This window comes from Nicotiana tomentosiformis, unplaced genomic scaffold (assembly GCF_000390325.3).
Source record: "Nicotiana tomentosiformis unplaced genomic scaffold, ASM39032v3 Un00113, whole genome shotgun sequence".
NCBI classification, from domain to species: Eukaryota; Viridiplantae; Streptophyta; class Magnoliopsida; order Solanales; family Solanaceae; genus Nicotiana; species Nicotiana tomentosiformis.
In genome coordinates this window covers 153,723-163,001 of record NW_027174672.1, presented here as the reverse complement: position 1 = coordinate 163,001, position 9,279 = coordinate 153,723, and the positions used below count along the sequence as shown (strand labels likewise).

General features: G+C 39.8%; 2 long non-coding RNA genes across 2 annotated transcripts; one reads left to right on the top strand and one right to left on the bottom strand.

The window, feature by feature from the left end:
• The first annotated feature begins 1,088 nt into the window (after positions 1–1,088).
• On the top strand, positions 1,089–1,940 carry LOC138903885 (uncharacterized). Its single transcript, XR_011413200.1, has 2 exons — positions 1,089–1,325; positions 1,425–1,940. It is a non-coding gene; the product is annotated as an uncharacterized lncRNA (long non-coding RNA).
• A 37-nt stretch (positions 1,941–1,977) lies between these two features.
• On the bottom strand, positions 1,978–3,533 carry LOC117277231 (uncharacterized). Its single transcript, XR_011413199.1, has 2 exons — positions 2,954–3,533; positions 1,978–2,865 (listed from the first exon to the last, which is right to left on the bottom strand). It is a non-coding gene; the product is annotated as an uncharacterized lncRNA (long non-coding RNA).
• Positions 3,534–9,279: the final 5,746 nt, after the last annotated feature.

Genomic DNA, 9,279 nt, shown 5'->3' with positions numbered 1-9,279 from the left:
TTTCTTACGTATTTTTCATTATTTGACAAAGTTTCACAAATTTTTAATTTGATTCACATGATTTTGATGTTAAAATCTAAGATAAGTTGATGGAATATGATTAGAAATGGATTAGAATCACTCACCCAAAGTTTGTAGATGAAATTCCCTCTTCAAAATCGCCTCTTACCTAGCATAGGGTTCCAAAATATGAAAAATGAGACTAAAACTCCCGTCTCTCAGCTTTTATCCTGGCATAAATGTCGCAAATGCGAACTACCTGCATATCTGTTATCATCACAATTGCGATGATTTGTTCGCAAATATGAACATGGACAAGTCGCAAAATGTATGAAATTTTTCAAAGAACTCAAGAACATGCAATTTTATTGCTGGACGTCCAAATCATGTCAAATCAACTCCGTTTTGTAACAAATTTTACATACAAATCATAAATAGTGAAATGAACCTATTCCAAGTTTCGGACTGAAATCCAAATACGTAGCAACAAAGTCAACATACGGTCAAATTTAAGAATTCTTTAAAACTTAAAATTACTAGTTTTCAACAAATCATGTTAATTCAAATTAGGGAGTTATGAATCCGATTCCGGGCATATGCCCAAGTCCCAAATCACGATGTGGACCTACCGGGACCGTCAAAACACAAATCCGGGTATATTTACCTAAAATATTGACCGTTGTCAACTCAAATGAGTTTTAAGGTAAAATTTCACATCCATTGGCGCAAAGATTTTATCAGACCTGGCATTTGAAATTCTATCAGCACTTTTGTTGAATACATCTGCACGTTAGTTAGAATGGTTAAGGGCCTAAAATACCCCTCTACTATTAAAAATAAGCTATATGTACACCCCCCCCCCCCCTCACTTTTGTGTTTTTATTGTCCCTGTCGTTTTACTTTTCTATTTAAAATACCCCTCAACCGTTAGTTTATTAATAAGATATTAATAAATACACGTGTCACTATCATATTTCTCTAAAATCACCCGCCCCATATCTAATTAAAATAAGCCGACCCAACCCCTTTAACCCGACCCACCCGAGCGCCTCTAACTTAAATCCTCTTACCTATCTCCATTTTATTTCATCGATCTGCAAAACATACTGAGAAAGAAGTCATTTTAGGGTTCTTCCACAAAATAGGTTGGGTTTTCCAATTTCTCTCACTCTCGCCTTATTTATTAAAATTGTCTGAAAATTTGAGATGTCAGAAGGCAGTTGTTCATCGAAGAGGAAGTGTCATTGTCGAGATTTGCTAATAATTTTACTTCGACGACTCATTTAAATCCTGGGAGGAGATTCTATAAGTGTCCTAAATCGGAAGTAAGTGATAATATATGGGTCTTGTTTGAATTTTTCTTATTTTTGACTGATTTATTTCGCTGATGTTGATCCTCAATTTGTTTTTCGGATTATTTTTAGGGTAGTTCATGTGGTTATTGGGAATGGGCAGAGGATCCTGTCCCGGACAGAGCGCTCGTTGTAATCAATAATTTGAAGTGTGAGTTGGATGTGGCTAATCTTAAAATCAGTAATTTGAAGTTGTTGTTGGATGATGGCAAGATTGAAAGGGACAAATTGAAGGAAGAAGTAGTTGCAATGAAGGCAAGAAATAATCTTATAGTAACGAAACAATTGGAGTTGGAAGATAAAATTCTCAAGATGAAGTTCTTCATTATGATTTCATGTGCGTTATTTGTCGGATTTATTGCTGCTATTATCAAAAGTTGAAGCTGAATTGGGAATGGATAGTGAAAGTTCTTTTCTTGTATATGTGTTGTTTCCCATGAATATTTGCAGCTATATATCGGATGATGTATTTTAAGCCTCAACTTTTTGTATCTTACTTTTTGTAACTTTTTAAAGCTATATATAGGATGATGTATCTCTTAAATCTATTTGTTCCTACTTTTGATTATGGCTGGTTATAATTGGCAATTAAAGCTTGCACAGAACATAAGAGGAACAACCCATATAAAATTTCTTCATTGTATCAAATTGTTGAAGATATGCAACAAATTCAGGGAATGGATATTCCTATAGTTCGCTACAAATGCTGAAGAACCTGTGATTAGCTGGCGACATGTAAATAAAATACAAGGACTAAATCACCACACAACACTAAAGGCTCTTAAAGCTACTGGCAGGTGAATAAAGGCTAGTAGTAGAAAATAGCAATTAAAGCCTTCCTTCTCCAATTAAAGATTTCATAAATGCACATGGCATATTCAGTTTAAAAGATAGGTGGATGCAATGTTATAACCCCAAAATCTTACACAACGTAACCTGGGTTATAAGATGGCATCCCACAAGTTTCACCAACCAAAATAGAATGTAGATAATACTCTCACAAAGCAGTAATTACAACCAAAATACTTTCCATCTAATTTTATTATAGTAGATTTCACTTTTTTCCCTTTCTCGGCTTCAGCTTCTCCATTTTCTGTTTGCTTTGCATTTCCAACTGACTTCCTGTTAATGCAGATTTTTCCTTCCATCTGAGTCCTGGTGGTTTGAAAAGCAGATTTGATGGAACACTAACACCATCATGATCTCATGTGAAAGTTATTGCCCTTAATCCTGAAGGTTGAGATGGATTCTGCCTTGCTTGAAGTCTTGTTCCTACTACCGACACAGTTGTTGGCCTTAAAGCTGGATCTGGATCATGATCTGGAGACTCAAAGTCCGAATATTCACTGCTGGTCTGAGTGTAAATACTTGGTGTAGGCATAAACACAAAGTTTGAGCCTTGACTTTGTTGATTAGACTGAGTAGGTTGACTAGCTTCAGGTGCAGTCAGTTCCATTTCTTCTTCATCAACCAAAGTTGAGCTGCTTGTTCTTTCCCTCTTTTTCATGCGTGGCTATTGTGTAAACATAAAAAAAATAAGTTATATATTACTAAATAGGACACAAATAAGTTAGAAAAAGTAACTATTAGCTTCTCACAACCTCTAGCATTATGATTAGGCTCTCCACAGTTACTGCATGTCATGACTCTCCCTTTCCTGGAAACTCCCCACTCACCTTGCCTTTTGATAGCCTCATATTTTTTAATTTTAGGTCTCTCCGTCATCTTTACTAACTCAGGTGGTTCCATTGCTTGAGATGGGTCCACTTTCCAGAACTTCTCACCTTTCACTGGTTGCAACTTGTGTTTATAGGTTAGCAGGTATGCTTCCTTGCTATACCATCAATTGAATTCCTTAAAAGGGTCTAGCTTCTTATATTCTATGGACTTAATGGCATGGGGGCATTGAATTCCGGTAAGATCCCAAGTCCTACATGTGCATTTCTTCAAAACCATGTTAACAGTATGCCTGTCCATTTCTGAAACTTCATAGCCTAGGTCACCATTGCAATGAACATGACACTTATTAGCTATCTTCAAGTACTCCTTGTACAATTCCAGTCTATGTGAGCTGAGTTCATTTGTCCATGACCGTACTGCTTCCTCTCTTTCCCTCAATTGGTTCATCACTTTAATTCTAATCTCCTCAAACATTTTAAAGATGGGTTTGTGCCTAGCTTCAAGAAACCATGCATTGACAGATTCGGTGAAGTTGTTCTCTACCTTTTGGTTCTTGCACACAGTGTCTAAATAAGCTTTACACCAAGCTTGAGGAGGATACTTAATCAAATCTTCTGCAGCTTGCTTATCAAGTTCACCAATGGACCTCGTCCTTGAAATGTTCTTCATAAGAACTCCATTTTCTGCACCAATTTGACTCAATGTGCCTAACACAAAATCTATGATGTGAATGAGGAAGAGCATTATTCACAGCCTCAATTAATCCCTGTATAAGATTAAAGGGATTCAAATAAGCAATTTTGATTAAAAAGACAAAAAAAATATATTACGCATAAACCATACCTTTTGCATATCTGACATGAAGGTGATGCCTTTACCCTCCTTGAGATCTAGTGACCTTTGAAGCAATTCCAAGAACCAAGTCCATGTCCTTTTTGTTTCTTTATCCACCACTTCCCAAGCTATAGGATATGTTTGGTTATTACTGTCCAGTCCAATATTAACTAACAACTGTCCTCTAGCTTTTCCTTTTAAAAAAGTTCCATCTAAGCCAATAAATGGTCTCAAACCTAAATTAAAGCCCATCTTGAGAGCTTGAAAGCAAATATACATTCTCAAAAACTTTCTTTTACCTTCAGCAAGTGCATCCCCAGAAATTAGAACAATAAAAGGGTAGTCACCAATACATGTATACCTTAACCTTTTTGTATCACTTTTCTTTACCTGTAAGTCCTTTTTGTTTGCCAAGGAATAGAAATTAATGTATTTTCTAGCTTCACGTATGTCTTTGAAGCTCATACCCTTGTATAATTCCTTATAATTTTCTACCCCTGCCTCAATTCCAGTATTTCTTTGCTTAGCAATTTTTTGTAATCCATCAGAATCATAATCAACCTCATCATCATCACTATGAGTATCGCTCTCACTCTCACTATCAGATTCACTACAGTCAGTACCATAATCAGTTATTACTGGATGTGAGCCAGTGTGATGAACAATATTAGACACATTAATAAACTATTCATACTTATCAACAGCATAGAAGTGAAGTGTCTTAAATTCATCTGAAATTAAACTCAGTAAATGCCTCATCCCATCATCATTTTCTACCTCATAGTAATTACCAGAAGGGCTATTTACAATAAGTTGTTGAACACCTACATACCCCAACTCACTAGTGTATGTAGTTTCTAGAAGCTTGTAAGAAATAAGTTTAGAATCATACCCTCTCCAAATGTGGACCAACTTCTTTGAATACAAGACTTGGTGTGATGACCCAAAATGTCATCTTATGTTTTAGAACTCGATTCTGCGCTCTTAAGCCTTAAAAATTTCATTTTTACCCTCCTCGATTGGCATGCGCAGTCCGGGCACGTTTCCAGAAAGCTTTTATGTTAAAAATTAATAAAAATAAGAATTTTTACTTTAAAAGTTGATTTTAGTTGACTTCAGTCAACATGTTTGGTAAACGGGTCCGGATGCATATTTTGACGGTCCTTGTGGGTCCGTATCGAATTATGGGACCTGGACGTGTGCCCGGAATCGAATTCGGAGGTCCCTACCTCGAGTTATGAATTTTTGATGAAACTTAAAAGTCTGAAAATTTATTATTTTTTAAAAAATGGTTGATGTTTGGCCTTGTTGATACCTGATCCGTATTTTGGTTCCGGAGCCCGGTATAGGTCCAGTATAATATTTAAGACTTGTCTGCGAATTTTGATGAGAAACAGAGTTGATTTGACGTGATTCGGAAGTCCAGTTAAGAAAATAGAAATTTTAAAGCTTTCTTGAAAATTTCATTTGGTTTGGTGCTAAATTCGTAGTTCTAGGTGTTATTTTGGCGATTTGATCGCGCGATCAAGTTCGTATGATATTTTTAGACTTGTGTGCATGTTTGGTTTGGAGCCCCGAGGGCTCGGGTGAGTTTCGGATAGGCTACACAGTGAATTGAACATAGAAATCATAGTTGGTGTGCTTCAGGTCTGCAGACTTCGCACTTGCGAGATTTGGCTCGCAAATGCTGCTCGCATTTGCGAAGAAACTTCACATTTGCGAGCAGTGGGGTTGGAAGGGGACCTTCGCATTTGCGAAGTTCAGGATCGCAATTGCGATCATCATAGGCCGCATTTGCGAACGGTTGTTCGCATTTGTGAAGATGAGCTGGGACTGGGATTCTTGCATTTGCGAGATTTCCATCGCATTTGCGATGGTTCAATGTTCGCAATTGCGAACAAATGGTTCTCATTTGCGAAGGCAGCAGAGATGCGAGGCGTTCGCATTTACGATGCTTTTCTCGCATTTGCGAAGCCCAGGTCGTAAATGCAACATCTGCAGCTGATCAAAATGACTTTTGGACGGGATTTTTTATTCATTTTCCATATTTTTAAAACCTAAAACACTTGAGGCATTTTTCCAAAGAGCATTTCTTCCCCAAATCATAGGTAAGTAATTCTAAACTAGTTTCTTTCAATCTTTCACTACATTTTATGAATTATCAACCTAAAATCTAGAGTTTTCATGGTAGAATTAGGGGTTTGGGTAGAAAAAAGGGATATCGGAAATTTGGGGATTTAGACCTCAATTTGAGGTCGGATTCCAAAACCAATTATATATCCAAGTTCGGGGGTGAATGGGTAAATGGATTTTGGTCTGAACCTCGGGTTTTGACGAAGCGGGCCCGGGGTCGATTTTCGACTTTTTGGAGGAAAAATTGGGAAATCTAAATTTATGCAATGTAATTAATTCCTTTAGCAATATTTGATATTATTGAGTCATTTTTGAATAGATACGAGTGGTTTGGAGGTGAATTCCAAAGGAAAAGCTGTGATTGAGAATTAAGTGGCCTTCGGAGCGAAGTAAGTGTTGTGTCTAACCCTGACTTGAGGGAATTAGGAACCTCAGATTATTTGCTATGTGAAATTCATGTGAGTGGCGTATATGTGAGGTGACAAATACTTATGCGCCGCCAATTTACATGTTTTTCCCTGTTTTCTTATATTGTCTCTTTCTTATGCCTAATTGTTACGTGCTTAGACTAGTGTTATTAAATTTATCGTTCTTATCATATTTACGGATTCTATAGTAATAATTATGTATTTATTTTAAAGTTTATATTGATATGGTGGAACCAAATGTTCTATCTCCCTGTTGTTGTTTATGCATTGCATTATGGTAAGGGAGAGTGTTAATGCACGAAGGGTGATGTCGTGACATATTGTGAGTGTTAATGCACAAAGGGTGGTTTCGTGCCATATTGTGAGTGTAAAAGCACGAAGGGTGATGCCGTTCCATAATATGAGAGTTAATGCACGAAGGGTGATGCCGTGTCGTTTCTATTGATTTTATGGTGAGATTGAGAGTAAAAGTACGAAGGGTAATGCCGTGCATTTTTCCTTTACTGTATTCGTGCTCCTATTGATTCATAGTATATTGGTTGTTCCAGTTCTCATTCTGCTGTAGCTCTTTACTTCGTGTTTCCCCCAGCATGTTTCCCCTCCCGATAATTCTTGTCTAGCTCTTCATTACTGTTATTTGTATATACACTGTTAAATGGTACATGTTGATTTGTAGGTGCCTTGCCTTAGCCTCGTCACTACTTCGCCGAGATTATGCTCGACACTTACCAGTACATGGGGTCGGTTGTACTGATACCGCACTCTGCACTTTCTGTGCAAATTTTGGTACCGGCTCGGGTTGATCGAGATTTTAGCTGTTGGACCCGCTATCCAGAGCCTCAAGGTAGATCTGTCGGCGTTCACAGACCTTGAGGTCCCCGTCTATCCTCCTGTTTTGCTGTTTCTTTCATTCAGACATTTGTATTTCTTTCAGACTATTACTTGTAGTAAATTCTAGAATGCTCGTGAATTGTGACTCCAGATCCGGGTGGTAGTAATTAATACCGCTTTTATATTATTCCGCACTTATTATATTTCATTTGAGCTAATTATTGTTATTTACTGAATGGAAATAAGGATTTGGTTTTAATGATTCTCTAACGTTGGCTTACCTAGCAAGTGAAATGTTAGGCGCCATCATGGTCCCGACGGTGGGAATTTCGGGTCGTGACAAGTTGGTATCACAACACTAGGTTGCCTAGGTCTCACGATTCACGAGCAATCTTAGTAGAGTCTGGAAGATCGGTACAGAGACACCTGTGCTTATCTTCTAGAGGCTATGAAGTTTAGGAACAAATTTTACTTCTATTCTCCTCTGTCGTGCGATTTTGTTTTTTCAATACTAATTGAACTCTTCTACTCTTATTCTGTCGCAGATGGCGAGAACACGTATCGCTTCCTCAGCTGAGCAGCAGCCAGAGCCTCCGGTGGAAGCTCCTATGCGGGGAAGAGGTCGAGGCCGAGGCCATGCCAGAGGCCGAGGTAGGGGCAGGGCTCAACCTAGAGCCCAAGCAGCAGCCCCAACTGTGGGGCCTCAGATAGAGCTTGACGAGAAGGTTCCAGCCCAGACTATTCCTGCCGGGCCAGCTCAGGTTCCGGAGGGGTTCATTGCCACCCCAGTACTTCAGGATGCTTTGATCCGTTTGGTGGGCCTTATGGAGAGTGTGGCCCAAACTGGCGCATTTCCCATGGCATCAGCCGTCTCTCAGGCTTGAGGAGGAGCCCAAACTCCCACTACTCCCACTCCAGAGCAGATAGCTCCCCAGTATCAGGCTCCAGCAGCTCAGCCAGTCGGAGTAGTTCAACTCGTTGTTGCGGCACAGTCCAGAGATGGGCCAGCTATGTCTTCTGAGGCTTTATGGAGATTGGATAGGTTTACTAAACTCTTCCTAGTTCACTTCAGTGGTGCTCCTTTAGAGGATCCCCATGAGTATCTCGACAGCTGTCATGAGGTTCTACGGAACATGGGTATAGTGGAGACCAATGGGGTCGATTTTGCTGCATTTCAGATGACTGGTTCCGCCAAGAATGGTGGAGAGATTATATGATGACCAGACCAGTTCGGTCGCCTGCTCTTACTTGGGACCAGTTCTCTCAGCTTTTCATAGAGAATTTTCTTTCTATCACATTGAGAGAGGAGCATCGCCATCAGTTTGAGCGTCTCCAGCAGGGTAGTATGACTGTTACTCAATATGAGACCCGTTTTATGGATTTGGCCCGTCATGCTATTCTTCTACTTCCTACCGAGAGAGAGAGGGTGAGGAGGTTTATTGATGGACTTGCTCAGCCTATCAGATTGCAGATGGCTAAGGAGACTGGGATTGAAATTTCTTTTCAGGCGACTGCTAATGTCGCCAGACGAGTCGAGATAGTTCTTGCTAAGGGAGGTCAGGGGTTTGACAAGAGACCTCGTTATTTCGGTGAGTTCAGTGGTGCCTCATCTAGAGGCAAGGGTACTTTTGGTAGAGGCCATCCTCCCAGGCCATTTCATTCAGCACTCCAGGCATCCCACGGTGCCTCAGGTGGTCGTGGCCCTCAGATGCTTTTTTCCGACTAGCTAGACTACAGGGTACCACCGGATCCTATTAGTGCGCCTCCACTCCAGATTTATCGGGGTGGTTACTCAGGTCAACAGGGTCAGTTTCAGGGTCAGCAGTCCCAACAGCCGAGGTTATGTTATACTTGTGGTGATCCGAGGCACATTGCTAGATTTTTCACTCGGGCAACGGGCAACTCACAACATCAGAGTTCTCGTGCCATGGTTCCGACACTAGTTGTTGCACCACCTGCTCAGCCAGCCAGAGGCAGGGGTCAGACAGCCATAGGTAGAGGCCAGACTGTTAGAGGTGGAG